Raw genomic sequence first — 14,740 nt, 5'->3', positions numbered from 1 at the left:
GTAGTTGCACAGTGTTGCCACACGGAGGCGGGCTCAACCATCGCATCCTCGAGGCTCCCTGGCTCAGCGCTGCACGGCAGCGGGTGACGCTGAGCGGTGCAGCCCCTGAGCTTGGGGTGCGGGGCAGCGTTGCCTCTGTTTGGAGAATGCGCTTTTAGAAAATGGTGATGCTTTATGAGCCTTCACTAAAAAAATTCTTGAGTTTCCCTTGGCTGAATTCTAATGTGTCCTTTTAATTTTCAAACTACACACAGATGACATTGTGCAGGACTTGGCAGGGCAGCCACCGACAGATCTTCTAAACAACATTGGTTTTGCAAAACTCAGCACAAAACCAGGCAGTCTAAGCCCATACCCTCCATCCTATAGATAAGGAAAATAGGCCTGGCTAGAGGCAACCTAGTACAGTTGGGGAGTAAAAGTGGTTGGAGACTTGGAGTCCAGTGGTAAGGGAGGCAACTGCTGAGTCCAAATCCTGTCCTCACCACGTGGAGGATGGATGACTTGGAGGCCAGAACTTTTTCTCCTGTGCCTCAGTTTCTCGTCTCGCCTTTGTCAGATCAAACTAGTTGTCAAAAAAATGTTTTAACAATGCTTCAATACTTCAAAGACTTCAGAGAGTACCAGTAACTGCTAAGAACCACACGCAGTAGATATTATCATTATAATTTCAAAGATTCTACCTTCATATTTAGAAATTGTATTGTAAATATAAAGATGATTTTGTTATGTATAAACTACTCAATTGTTTTTACCTTATGAAAGCTAATCTGTTCACTATCTTTTAAAATATTTGACATTTTTATTCTAATGTGTCTTTCGGATTTTTCTTTTCCTGTGCTTCTTGGAGTATACATTTTCTTCTTTTTTTTTTAAATCTGCTGACTCCGTCGACAAATATTTATTGATAATTTGTTATATGCAAATCATTGGTAATGTAGCAGCAATTCAAACAGACCAAATGCTCTGCCCTGAGAAGCTCATATCCTGATAGGAAGCAGAGAGGAGGCAAGCGGTATGCCAAGTAAGAGTTTATTTCAGAGAAAAATGAAAGAAAGCAGGAATGGGAGGAGTTAATGTTTACTCAGGGTGGTCAGAGAAATCCTTACCCAGAAGATACTTTCTGAGCAAAGACCCACTGAGACAGGAGCTTTGCAGGCAGAGCCATGGGCAGGTGCGGAGGCTGAGGCAGGAGGGAGCCTGGCACTCTGAGGGAGGCTCCGCAGCATGGTTGCAAGAGAATGAAAGAGGCTGAGAGTCAGAGGAACTACAAAAGCCAGCTTTTGTAGGTACTTTCAGGTCAACAGGAGGATTCTGATTTTAGTTTTAAACTACTGTAGCAGGAATGTGTGTGGCTATTCACAGAGCAGACCTAGAATCAAGAGGACCCGGGTTTTGCAATAATCCTCAAGAGAGAGGAGAGTGGGTTGTGAAAGTATGTTAACAGAGGAGATGATGAGAAATGATTGGACTCTGGATATATGTTGATTTACACTTGAAATGTAGGCAAGGAAGGATACAAGAATGATTCAAAAGTACATAGCCTAGAAATTCAGAAAAATGGCCTTCTCACCTACGGGATAGAGGAGACTGACTATGAGAGGGACAGGTGATATATGATCCCAACCAAGTTCCCATCAGGAACTTTTTTGTAATTTGCTACACCAGATAATTTTCAAGTTTAGAGTAAAAATAAAAATTAAACGTATGTCCAGGAAAATCTGAAGCAAAAGGAAATTAGGAAGTATGCCTATAATCCTAGTACTAGGGAGGCTGAGACTAGAGGATCACAAGTTCAAGGCAAACCTCTGCAAGTTAGCATGGCCCTCAACAAATGAGTGAACTTCTGCTTCAAAATAAAAAGTAAAATAGGTCTGGGAGCATAGCTCAAAGATAGAATGCCCCCGAGTTCAATCCCCAGTAACAAATAAATTAATAAATATAAAATACTTCTTCCCAAAACACTGAATATCCTGCTACCTACTTGATATGTCCACTTACATATCTCGTGCTTAGGGTTATCTGATTTTTCTACTCTTTATGTGTGTGTGTGCTTTTATTTATTTTTATATTTTTATTTGTATATTATAATAATTTATCTTAAATTGACTCCAACCAGATCATAAGTTTCTCAAAATCCTTATCTTCTTTATCTGCCGTATCTCCAGTTCCAAGAGAGGCTGATCTTTGATAAATGCTCCACCAATATTTGTGAAACAGTTCATAAGATGTCTTATCAGCTACAGTTCATCCACTTGGCACCTCACCTGTTGCACTGAACTACGGCAAAGTCCAAAGGGTGTCAGCACCCCATCATTGGGGATTGTGCACAGCTGATAATGAGCTGCTGCAGAAGCCCATTCATTGGGCTAAACTTTTAAGTTCTTTGACTCCTCACTTTTATCTAGACCAAACACTGATTCGGCCCTTCAAACACACCCACCCAGCAGCCTGTTTTTCTACTTTACCCATTCCTATTCCCCATCTCTTGTTAATTCCTATCACTTAGAAGCATTTTTCACATGTATGATGTAATGTGGGTGCATATATAGCAATATGCATATGCATATATTGTATATTTGTATATAGTATGTATGTGTGTATTTGTATGTATACATACAGACCTCTTATCTATACTACATGTATATAATGTGTGTATGTGCATATATACATATGTATGTATGTATGTGTGTACCTTTTTGCTATTTACCCTCTTTTCTTATTTCTTAAAAGCATCCCAATTTTCTTTTGAAAATGTATAACTTCTCATCTTTGTGACATCTTGATCTGGTTGGAAATCAAGGCACCAGAGACTGTTGAGAGAGGCCATGACCTACATAGGCCAGCAGGATCCTCTGTTCTTAAACTTTGAAGAGCCAAAATCAGGAAAATATATGCTAATGCCCTTTCTTTCCAGTGGCTGCACCAGATGAGAACACAGAATGCTTTCTACGGCTGAGACACATGGAGATGTCCTTCGTCCAATCCTGGATCTTGTTCTATAGCTAAGCTTGCTTTCTGAGTAGACTTACAATCATTTTTTATTTTTAAGTTATTTATAGCTTATTGGTTTCACTTGTGTGCTTTTATCTTTTTATTTATTTGTTTTTATTCATGCATTATAATTGTCCATGATAGGGAGACTCATAGAGATACAGTCGTATATGCACATAATATTGCTTGGTCTCTTTCCTTCTTTGTATTCTCTCTTCCTCTCTCCTCCCTCATTCCTTTTTATATTTATTCTTAAAAAGCAAGTGTTTCATCCAGGTGTGGTGGTGCACACTTGTAACCCCAGTACTTGGAAGGCTAAGACAGGAGGATCACAGGTTCTCAGCCAGCCTCAGCAATTCAGTGAAGCCCTCTGCAACTCAGTGAGACCCTATTTCAAAATAAAGAATAAAAAACAGGGCTGAGGGTGTAGCTCGGAGGTTGAATGCCCCTGGATTCCATCCCCATAACCTCATACATGCACGCAAAAATCAGGTGTTTTATTCTATTTGCATGTGTGACACATATCATTTTCTTACCACTTTCAATGTTTATCTCCTTCAATAGCCACTAAAATAACACTTTTATCTTAGTATGCCTATCATCTTCACTGCTTCTTTCTATACTTACCAGATATGTTGGGTTAATAATATTTGTAAATCATATCAAAAGTAAACAGAATACAATAAAAGGACTATAAAAAAAGGTAAGCAAGAACTTAATATATATGCAATCTATAATACACACACATGTGTATGTGTGTACATGTGTGCTTGTGTGTATGATGGCCTGAACTGATAACATTGTTCTGGTACATTGCATTATTTTAATTTATAAAAGTTATTAGTTAAAAGCATGCAAAAAGAGTAATGTCAGTATGTAGGAATGATAAATAAATAATGTGGGGTATAAATACTAAAGAAAGTGAGACTTTATTTTAAATACTTTACATGTTATTCTTGCAGTCGTCATCTCACTGTAATTCCCTGCAATTTTGAGAAAAATAATTAAGAATTGTTGGTCTGCATTTTAATGGAAGTAAAGTTGAGAAAGGCTGAATGATTCCCTGAAAGTCCTGTAACTGTTAAGAAATAAAACAAGGAACAGACCATCTCTCATTTTTTATGAGATTATATCTACATAATCATTACACTTACATAATTCTCACTTAGGAAATTAAGCATTGATATAGACAAAAATGCCACAATTTGATTTTTAGAGCAGTTTGGGGGTTTACAGAAATTGGGAAAAGTTCTCATAGGCCTCCTTTCTCCCTTTTTAAGAGTTTCCTCTATTATTAATAACTTGTATTAGTGGGACTCATTTATCACAATGGACAAACCAATATTGGTTCATTTCATTAACTGAAATTAATAATACATTAACATTATATTCATCTTATGTCACTTAATGTAATGTTACATTAACCCCTGGCAACTTACCACTAATCTTTGTTTTGTTTTGGTTTTTTTCTTGGTACTGGCAATTGTTCCCTGGGGTATTGTACCTCTGAGTTACTACACCCCCAGCCTTTTCCTATTTTTTTATTTTAAAATAGGATCTCATTAAATTTCTGAGTCTCACTAAATTTCTGAGGCTGGCCTTAACCTGTGATCCTACTGTCTGAGCCTCCCAAGTACTAGGATTATAGGTGTGTACCACCATGCCTGGTTCTGATATTTTTAATATTTCCATCATTTTGCCTTTGCCAGTGTCAGAGTTGGAATCATACAGTAGTGAGCCTTTTCAGGCTCTCACGAGTGTGTTCATTATAAAAGGATGAGCCACATCCTCTTTTGCTCCTTTTTCAATCTTTCTTGCCTTTCTTTTCTTCCATCATAAGACAGCAAGAAGGCTCAAGCCAAATGCCATCACCTTATACTGGAATTAACATCCCCCAAACTGTGACCCAATAAATTTCAGATTATTATAAATTACCGAGTCTGTGGCATTTTGTTATAGCAGCACAAAACAGACTAATACACTTTTTATTAAGTGCAATTTTTGCTATGGGATTTTTTTATAGACATTCTTTATCTGCCAGGTGTGGTGGCGCATGCATATAATCCCTGAAGTTGGGAGGTGGAGACAGAAGGATCGTGCTGGTTCAAAGTCAGCCCTGCTGGCTTAAGAGACCCTGTTTCCAAAAATAAAAAAGTTTAAAATAGGTCTGGGAGTATAGCCCGGAGGTAGAAGGGCTTCCAGAAACCCCAGTACCACCAAAAAATAAAAATAAAAAATAAAAAGACACTCTATCAAATTAAGGGAAACGCTATTATTTGCTTGGTAAGAGTTTTATTATAAATACGTGTTGGTGGGATGCTTAACTTTAGTGTCAATTTAACAGGGTCATAAGATGCTCAGATTTTTGATCAAGTATTTTTATGAGCATTTCTGTGAGAGCATTTTTAATGAGATTACATTTAACTAGGTAGCCTGAGTGTAAAGCAGATTGCCCTCTCTAACATGGGGGAACCTCATTCAACCAGCTGAGTGCCTGAGTAGAAAATAAGGCTGGCCCTCCCCCCAGTAAGAAATAATTTCCTCCTGTATGAGTTACTTGAGTGGAAACATTAATAGCCCAAGATCAGCAATGGCACAGGTATACAATCTACTGCATGAACCTCCACCATAGCTACCAGTTGACCAAATATTCATGAATGAATGTCAGATACCTCTCTAAAGCTCTTCTCCCTTGGTGGCTTTCTATAGTTCATTTGGGCTCAGTGCTCACTGCTGTGTGTGTGTGTGTGTGTGTGTGTGTGTGTGTGTGTGTGCGTGTGTGTCTGAGATTTGAACCCAGAACCATTCTATCTCTGAGTTACACCCCTTACCCTATTTTGTACAGAGTCTCACTAAGTTGCTGAGGGACCTTGCTAAGTTGCTGAGGCTAGCCTGGAAGCTTTGATCCTCCTGTCTCAGCCTCTCAAGTACTGGGATTACAAGCATGCACCACCACACCTGAATCCCACAGAACTGAAAAGGTGACGGTGTAGGGTTTTTAATAATTAAAAGTCTAAGGGTGAAGCCAGAAGGTAAAAAAGGCCAAAGATGGACAGATGAAACTGGGAGGTGACCAGAGGGACAGTTACCATCAAAATTATCCTCCTACCTTTCTGAGAGTAAGCTACACTCTTACCCTGTCCTAGTATACTTCAGTTTATTAAAGTACCAAACTAATAATAAGTAATTAATAATAATAATAATAATAATAGGATCATGGCCCTTAATCCCAAAAAGGAACATGAAGGTAATATTTGTTAAATAAAGCCCAAAGTGTCCCCTGGAAGGCAGGAGGAAGGGTGAGGAATCTTGAAGTGAAGTCTGGCCTCCCTACTGATGAGACTTGGAGGAAGATGCAAGCTCTGTGGCAGAAACAAATGCATATTTATCTGCTTTACACGTGGCTTTAAAAACAGACATTGAAATAACCTTCCTGATTAAAACTGAACAAATGGAATGGTAAGACAAGGGGCAGCCACTCCTTGCTGTTCCTCCTTTTTGGGACTAAGCCACATGAAACACACACCCTTGCACACTTTGATTCAAGGAAACCTACTTCAATTCTGACTCTGTCCTGTAAGATCCCTACCTGTGTTTTCAGTTAATTTTCCAGTAAGCTAGCCATAAAACTTGTAGCTAGTACTAATTGCTCTCCTGCAATATCCATATCCCCCCCGAGTTTTTTTATTTGTTAGTTTGTTTTGTTTACCCTTTAGCACCAGAATAACTCAAGTTTTAGATGGATACACCACTGTATTTTCAAGCCTCCCTTGCCAACCAGTTTTGTCTATACTACTAGATTCTGGCCAATGGGGTGTGAGTATAAGTGTTAGGAATGATTTCTAGATCATGACCTTAAAAGATAGCTGATTGATATTTTAATCTCCTTTCAATCTACTAGATGAAGACTGCAAATCTGTAAACCAGGTGTGACCTTGAGAACAGGGCCAACACAAAGGAAAGGGTAAACCTCATGGCATACAGAAACTGCCCCCCTCAGGCTTCCTAGGACACAACTGCCTGCCTGGCAGCTGGACCTGCTGCTTCTCCGGAATGTTCTGTGAGAAACAGGCAAACTTCATTCTTGTTTGAATCACATGTATTTGAGATTATAGCTGAAGCAGCTTACTCTATGCCTGGACAATTTGTTGCTTTTTCTTGTTTTCTAACAATCAGTATATAACTTGAGATACTCTATGCAGAAATCAGTTTGTGGTTAATTATATGCTGTATGGTTATCTTAATAACAGCATTTTGTCCTAAAGTTGGTATTTAATGTGCTTCATAGCTTACTTTTCCACCTGACAATTCCTTTGGGACTCTGTTCTGGAGATCACTAAACCAAGGGAGATCTAACCTTATGTCCTGGAACAGTTGGCCTTTAACCTGTGCCTTGATGTCTGGGCAGAATTTCAATATTTGTTTCAGACAGAATGAGAAGCAAAAAAAAAAAAAAAAAAAAAAAAAAAAAGCAGAAGCAAATCAGTAGAAAAGAGCTCAGTGCAAAAAAGTGCTAAGTCATAAAGAGGTAATAACTAAATCCGGCTTTAAAAGATGAACAGGAACCGGAACCGGGCATGGTGGCGCACGCTTGTAATCCCCCCGCTTGGGAGGTGGAGACAGGAGGATCGCGCTGGTTCGAAGCCAGCCTCGCTGGTTTAAGAGACCCTGTTTCCAAATAAAAAATATATAAAAATAGGTCTGGGAGTGTAACCCGGAGGCATAAGGGTTTCCAGGAACCCAAGTACCACCACCAAAAAATAAAATAAAAGGTGAACAGGACTTGTCAAAAGGACCAGGAGGGCAAAACCAGGCAGGAAGTCCAAGCTAGGTATGTGGTATTGGAGATTGAACCTCAGGACATTCTACCTCTGAACTAGCCTCCAGCCCCTCCCCACTGTTTTATTTTTAATTTTGATACAAAGTCTTACTAAATTACACCACAGTATATAGCATGTTGACCTCACACCTGTGATCTTCTGGTCCCAGTCTCCAAAGTACTGGGATTTCAGGCATGTATCACCACACCCGGATCCCAAAATAAGTATTTATTTCTGTAGAGGGTAGTATAGAGTCAGGCCTGCCTGGTGCTAAAGTACATCCTCAGAAATAATTAGATATTCAGTAGAACAGGTCTTACAGGAAAGGAAGATAGTGTTATGACTTGGGAAGACTAAATCGTAGGAGAAAATGCTATGATTTGAGAGAACTAAATCACAAGAGGAAGAAGGTGTTACAATTTGGACATTGTATGCACATGTTTACATGTGACACGAGAAATAAATTCACTCCTGGTTGTGTGGTTAAGGAAAACAGCACTTACTTTGCTCTCAAGCAAAGCTGGTTGGATTTTTTTTCTTTACATTGCCATCCACTGGCATTTGGATTAAATTATAGTATATGCATAGACTTCAGTTTCTTAATTTTAACAATCAGGGCACCTACACTCATATTCATAAGTAAAATAATAAATGCCCAAAGTCCCAGGACAGTGTCTGGAACATAGAACACCAAAGCACTAAACTCTGAATTTATGTATAAGAGATATTCTATTGGGCAGAAGCAAAGTTTCTCCAAGCTGAAGAGATAAGCAGCCTGGAGCATGGTGCGTCTGCGGTCTGGTCAACAGGGTGAAACTGCCATGCTTGTTTTGTAAATCCTATTGGTATTGTCAGAACCCAGCTCTCGCCCACCCAGTGAAGAGCAAAGGAGAGTGCTAATTGACCAATCTACAGAGATCATGTGAAAGGTGAGAAGGGGACAGATACGGGAGATGCCGAGGTCAGTAACGCTATCAAAACTATGAGCAACGTTATCAAAACTATGAACATAGCTATATCTAAAAAAAAAAAATAACTAAATCTTGCCTGAAATTTTGGCTCCTGAGTAAGGCTGGAAGGAATTCTGTTTGATTCTGAAAGCAGAATTACCCTACAGAAGAGGGTTAAGTCATCAACTTGGAGTGATAAAGATTGAAAAGAAGCACATAGCAAAGTGCTTGTGGGCAATATTCTATTTCTTATTCTATGTGCTAATTACACAGGAAACACAACATTGCATATATAGAGAAGGATCCATAAAATACTTCTTTTATGTTTTTTTCCTTGTGGATAATGAGTAGGTAAAATTTCATTAAGGATTAAGTCATCCAGTTTTATATGGTGCCATCTGTGAAATGGGGATAATAATTTCACTTCACAGACAGAGTTGTGAAAATTAAATCAGATTGAGGCAAAAGTTATGAAACATCTGGTACCAACCAGAATTTCAATAAAAGTGTGGAATCTTACAAATCCTGAGCAGTCTCCTCTGGACATATTCCAGCTGAAATTTTTATCTTTGATGATCTGAATACTTGTTCTCTGAAAGATATACTTAAAGTGTTTTCTCTAACTCTCAAAAGAACCCTTTCAGAGAAGTGTGAACCTTTAATTTTAGTGAAGTTCAACTTACCAATTTTTTCTTTTCATAGAATGTGCTTTTGGTGTTGTGTCTAAAAACTCATTGCCAAACCCAAGGCCCTTGAGATTTTTAATGTATTATCTTCCAGAAGCTTTATAATTTGAGTTTGCATGTAGGTTTATGGTTCATTCTTACATATTAAAGATGTAAGATCTGTGTCTGAATTTATTTTCTCTTTTATTTTTGCATGGCTATGTATAGTTGTTCCAGAGATATTTGGTGAAAAAACTGTCAAACTGCATGTGCTTATCTGTTAAAGATGAATTGACTATGTTTGTTTGGGCCTATTTCTGGGCCCTATTTTTTTGCTTCTTTTTAATTTTGTATTGGTTCATTGTAGTCATACATCTTAATGGAGTACAAGATGGTTAGAGGCATACAAGCACACATCACTCATTTAGCCCTTCCCGAATTCCCACCTCATTCCCTCCCCCTCCCTCCTTCTCATGTTTGGCTTAGTGAGTGAGTGACTTTGATATGTCTGTGAATGTATATCATGTATATTAGGGAATTTCCCTCTTCTCCCCTTCCATCCCCCTTAGTTAGGTCACCTTATTTGCTCATCTATGATTTCTCCTTTCTCATCTAGAGTTCATCCTATGATCCTTTCCCCCCCTAGCTTCCACATATTAGGGCTAGCATCTGATTTTGCACTTTTTTGTGACTGACTAATCTCACTGAGCATAATTTTCTCCGGTTCCATCAATTTCCCTGTAAATGGCATCATTTTTGTTCTTCTTTATGGCTGAGTAAAATTCCATTGTGTACATATCTCCTACTGTTGTAATCCAGTCATCTGTTGATGGACATCTTGGCTGGTTCCATAGTTTGGCAACTGTGAATTGTGTGGCTATGAACATAGATGCATATACATTAGTTTTGATAGTTTGGTTTCAATTGGGGGGGGGTAGATACCTAGAAGTGGTATTGCTGGATCATATGGTAGGTTCATTCCCATTCTTCTGAGGATCCCCTGTAATGTTTTCCAAAGTGATTGCACTAATTTTCAGTTCCACCATCAATATATTAGGGTGACCACTTCTCCACATCCTCACCAGCTTTTTTTTATTTCTTTTCATTAGTACATTGTAATCATGCATTTTGATGAAGTTCAGGGTGATAGATAAATACATACAAACTGTACTCTTTGATTTCCCCCCAGTTCCCACTCCTCTTCCTCTCCCTCTCCACCCTTCCATTCAGGACACTGATTGGCACTGATAAAGTTGTGTATATACACTATGTCTATTTGGTCTGTTTGATTGAGTAAATTGTTTACTTTTAACCCATGTCACGCAATCTTGCTTTCTGTAGTTTTTTAAAATCTGGAGTTTGTTGTTGTGTCAGTCCAACTTTGTTATTCGATGACATATTTGGTATTCTGGGTATTTTAGATTCAATTTGTTGATTTGCTTGTAGGCTTACAGAAATAAATTGAATGGAAAGAACAAAGTTCCCATATGCCCCTTCAGTATCCCTTCCTGCACACACATGATTTATCTTATATTAATATATTATACTTATCTAGTACATTTATTACAATTGGTATCTCAGTATTAATACATTATTATTTAACTAAATGGCTCATTCTCACTGTTGTGCATTTTATATGCCTTTTTGCTATTCAGAGTCTTCTGCTTATTGAGATTATCTTTAGAATGGCTTTGTCAAATTTTATGAAATAACCTGCTGGGAATCTTATTGGTATTTTGTATATACATATACGTGTGTGAAAATACATATTTGGAGAACTGGCCTTCTTCTTCTTCTTCTTCTTCTCCTTCTTCTTCTTCTTCTTCTTCTTCTTCTTCTTCTTCTTCTTCTTCTTCTTCTTCTTCTTCTTCTTCTTCCTCTTGAGACAACCCAAAGGCTTCTACCTCTGAGAAATACTCCTAGTCCTATTTTATTTTTAATTTGAAACAGGGTCTCACTAAGTTGCTGAAGGCCTCACTAAATTTCTGAGGCTGCCTAGGACTTGTGATCCTTCTATCTGAGTCTCCTAAGTACTAAAGATTAAAGGTATGCACCAACATGCCCCTCTAACTGATTTTTTTTTTTGTTACTGAGGATCTAGTTGTTGAACATTTTCTCATGCATTTATTGGCCATATGAATTTCTTCTTTTGTGAAGTGTCTATTTACTTCCCTTGCCCATTTTTTGATTGAATTGTTTGTTTTCTTAGTACTGAGTTTCTTGAGTTCTCTGTATAGTCTAGATATTAGTCCTCTATTGGAGGAGTAAGTGGCAAAAATCTTCTCCCATTCTGTTGCTTCTCATTTGAGGTTCTTGATAGTTTCCTTTGCTTTACAGAACGTCTTCAGTTCAATGCAATCCCAAACATTGATTAGCCTTTAGTTTCTTGTACATTTGGGGTTTTTTGAGAAAGTTTTAATTGTGCCTATGTGTTTCAGTGTTGGACCTATGCCCTCTTCAAGGAGCCTCAAGGTCTCTGGTCTAATTTTCAAGTCTTTGATCCATCTTGAATTGACCCTTGTGCAGAGTGAGAAATTGGGGTTTATTTCCATTTTTCTACATATGGTTAACCAGTTTTGCCAACACTATTTGTTGAACAGGCTATCTTTTTTCCAGTGTATGTTTTTGGCTCATTTGTCAAAAATTAATTGGCTGTAAGTGTGCAGATTTGTTTCTGAGTCTTTTATTCTGCTCCATTCATCTATGTACCTGTTTTTGTGCCAGTACCATGCTCAGAAGCTGTTCTGTGTACCAACCATAAATCCACTGAAAAACAAATCCAGAAAACACTTCCACTCTGGATATCCCACAAAAAAATAAAATATATAGGTATAAACTTAACCAAGGAAGTAAAAGACCTCTACAAAGAAAATTGTAAAACATTAAAAAGAAATCAAAGAAGACCTTAGAAAATGGAAAGATCTTCCATGCTCATGGATAAGGAGAACGAATATCACCAAAATGGCCATACTTCCAAAAGTGATCTATCAATGCAATAACCATTAAGTTACCAAGGTCATTCTTTACAGACATAGAAAAATTAGTCCTTAAATTCATTTGTAACAACAAAAAACCCAAAGTAGCCAAAGTAGTTATCATCATCAAAGTAGTTCTCATCATGCAGGAGAAATCTCCCATTCTTTAAATATTTTTTTATTTTTTTATTTATTTTTCTTTTAACAAATTTTTATTGAACATAAATAGTATACATTTAAACTATATTTGGTGCCCTCTCCCCCCACCCCCATTTTACCTTCCCCCCTCCCACCAATGGTTGTCCAGGTTAACCATGTCTTATTCATAATTTTACACATGTTCAGATGTAGACCCTCATTAATCAAGATCAGCCTTCCTCCTCTCCTATCTTTCCATTCAAACTTTGCTGGTATTTCCCCTCCATTATCTGGAGTCCCACTGGTATCCTCTGTGTTTCCTAGTTTGGGCATATTAGAGGAAGCATATGTATGTACCTTCTCCTTCTGTGCTTGGCTGATCTCACTTAACATAATGTTCTCCAGGGCTTTCCATCTTCTTGCAAATGATATAATTTTGTTCTTCTTTATGGCTGAATAGAATTCCATTGTGTGTATTTCCCACAGTTTTGCTATCCATTCATCTGTTGATGGTGATCTGGGTTGGTTCCATATTTTGGCTATTACAAATTGTGCTGCTATGAACATAGGTATGCATATGTTGCTGTAGTTCTCTGAATTCAACCCCTGGGTATCTTTCCAAAGGGGTTAAATATTTTTATGTGTACTTGTAAAGCTCTATACTTGTTATCTCTGTTTCTTTCATTTTCATGAATCATAAAAGAACAATCTACTCTATTTGCCATGAGTCCCCATTCCTGGAGGATGGAGGAGTTCCCCAAGTCATACAAATTCACATGGCAATAGGTGACCTCTAACACCATTTCTTGAGGCCTGGCAAGGGGCTTTGAACTTTAAAGCTGCGTAGGACCTCAACATCTTCTTTTCCTTTTTTTCTTCTTCCTTATTTTATAGCTGCATGATGGCCTCTAGGACTCTCAACTGTCTGACCATGTTTGTTAAAGCCATCTGTCTAGCCATACATGGAATGTAAGAGTAAGTCACCTCCTAGACCCTTTTTGAGATGAAGGGGGGAAAAAACGTATAGCTCTTAGATTCAAGGCACTAGCTATGGGACTTGAAAGAAATTTTTCTTTTCTTTTTCTCTGTCTTTCTTATTGATCAAAGCCCACTCCTCCTTAGAAGATGAGTGTTTGTTCATAAAAGTGCCAAAGAAAGAACACATCTTTTAGGCCAACAAAAAACTCGTTCCTGGTTCTGAAGTAAGGATTGATCTTCCAGTGTCTGGATATGTCCCCTTGTTTCATCAAATGTAGGGTTTTTCCAATATGTGTTTTTGGAGGAAACTGACCCTGATATAAAAAGTTAGGGAAGCTGCCTCTATTAAGCAGCACATATTCAAACCTACTACACCTAACCAGTTGACATTTCAACTCTAAGCATTTGCTATAAATGTAAACTGTCTCTATGTTATCTCAGATTTTATACTTTAGGAAAAGCAGTCTGTCCATATAGTTACACTCAGTTAGGGATCATTCTCAATACTTTGTCTCAGCTAAAGTATGTTCATTTTTCTATTACCTGTACTCTGTGTTTGAGGAAATAAGTGATTCTTGTCGCTTTAAATAAATATCACCAGGAAGGAATATCCTTCTCCTTGTCTTAGTCAAAATAAACATCTTCCCTACTAATAGTGTCTAACCAAAAGAAAAATGGGTCCACCTTTAGAGAATAATAATTGCTGTACATAAAATGTGTTTTGTTATCTACTTAAGTTTTCTCCATCTAGGGACGTCCTCAAATCCTCCTAAAACTCGGCAAAGTTTTGTCATCGTTGTTGTTTCATCATCATTATTATTATTTATTATTATAAAATAATAAATCTTAAGCTCACCTGAGTTACTTGAGATCTCAGAGATATTTGTTTTGCTCAAGTAAAGTCTTCTTTCTGAGAACCCCAAGATGACTCATAGGAAGATGACAGTAGGGCTGATAGAACACCATGAGAAATGCATAATGGGGTCAGTACAGAGAGAAGGATCCATAAACCATGTCTGTTTAAAAATTGTTCTTTTCCTTGCAGGTAATGAGTAGGTAACATTTTCATTAAGGATTAAGTATTCTGGTTTTATATGATACCATCCATGAAATGGGAATAATAATTTCACTTCACAGTCAGGGTTGTAAAAATTAACTCAGATTCAAGCAAAAGTTATGAAACATCTGGTACCAACCATACTTTCAGTAAAAGTGTGGAA

This window comes from Muscardinus avellanarius (genome assembly GCF_963383645.1).
Source record: "Muscardinus avellanarius genome assembly, chromosome: 3".
Taxonomy (NCBI): Eukaryota; Metazoa; Chordata; class Mammalia; order Rodentia; family Gliridae; genus Muscardinus; species Muscardinus avellanarius.
The sequence above is the reverse complement of the archived record's forward strand: the minus strand, read 5'-3'. Positions refer to the sequence as shown.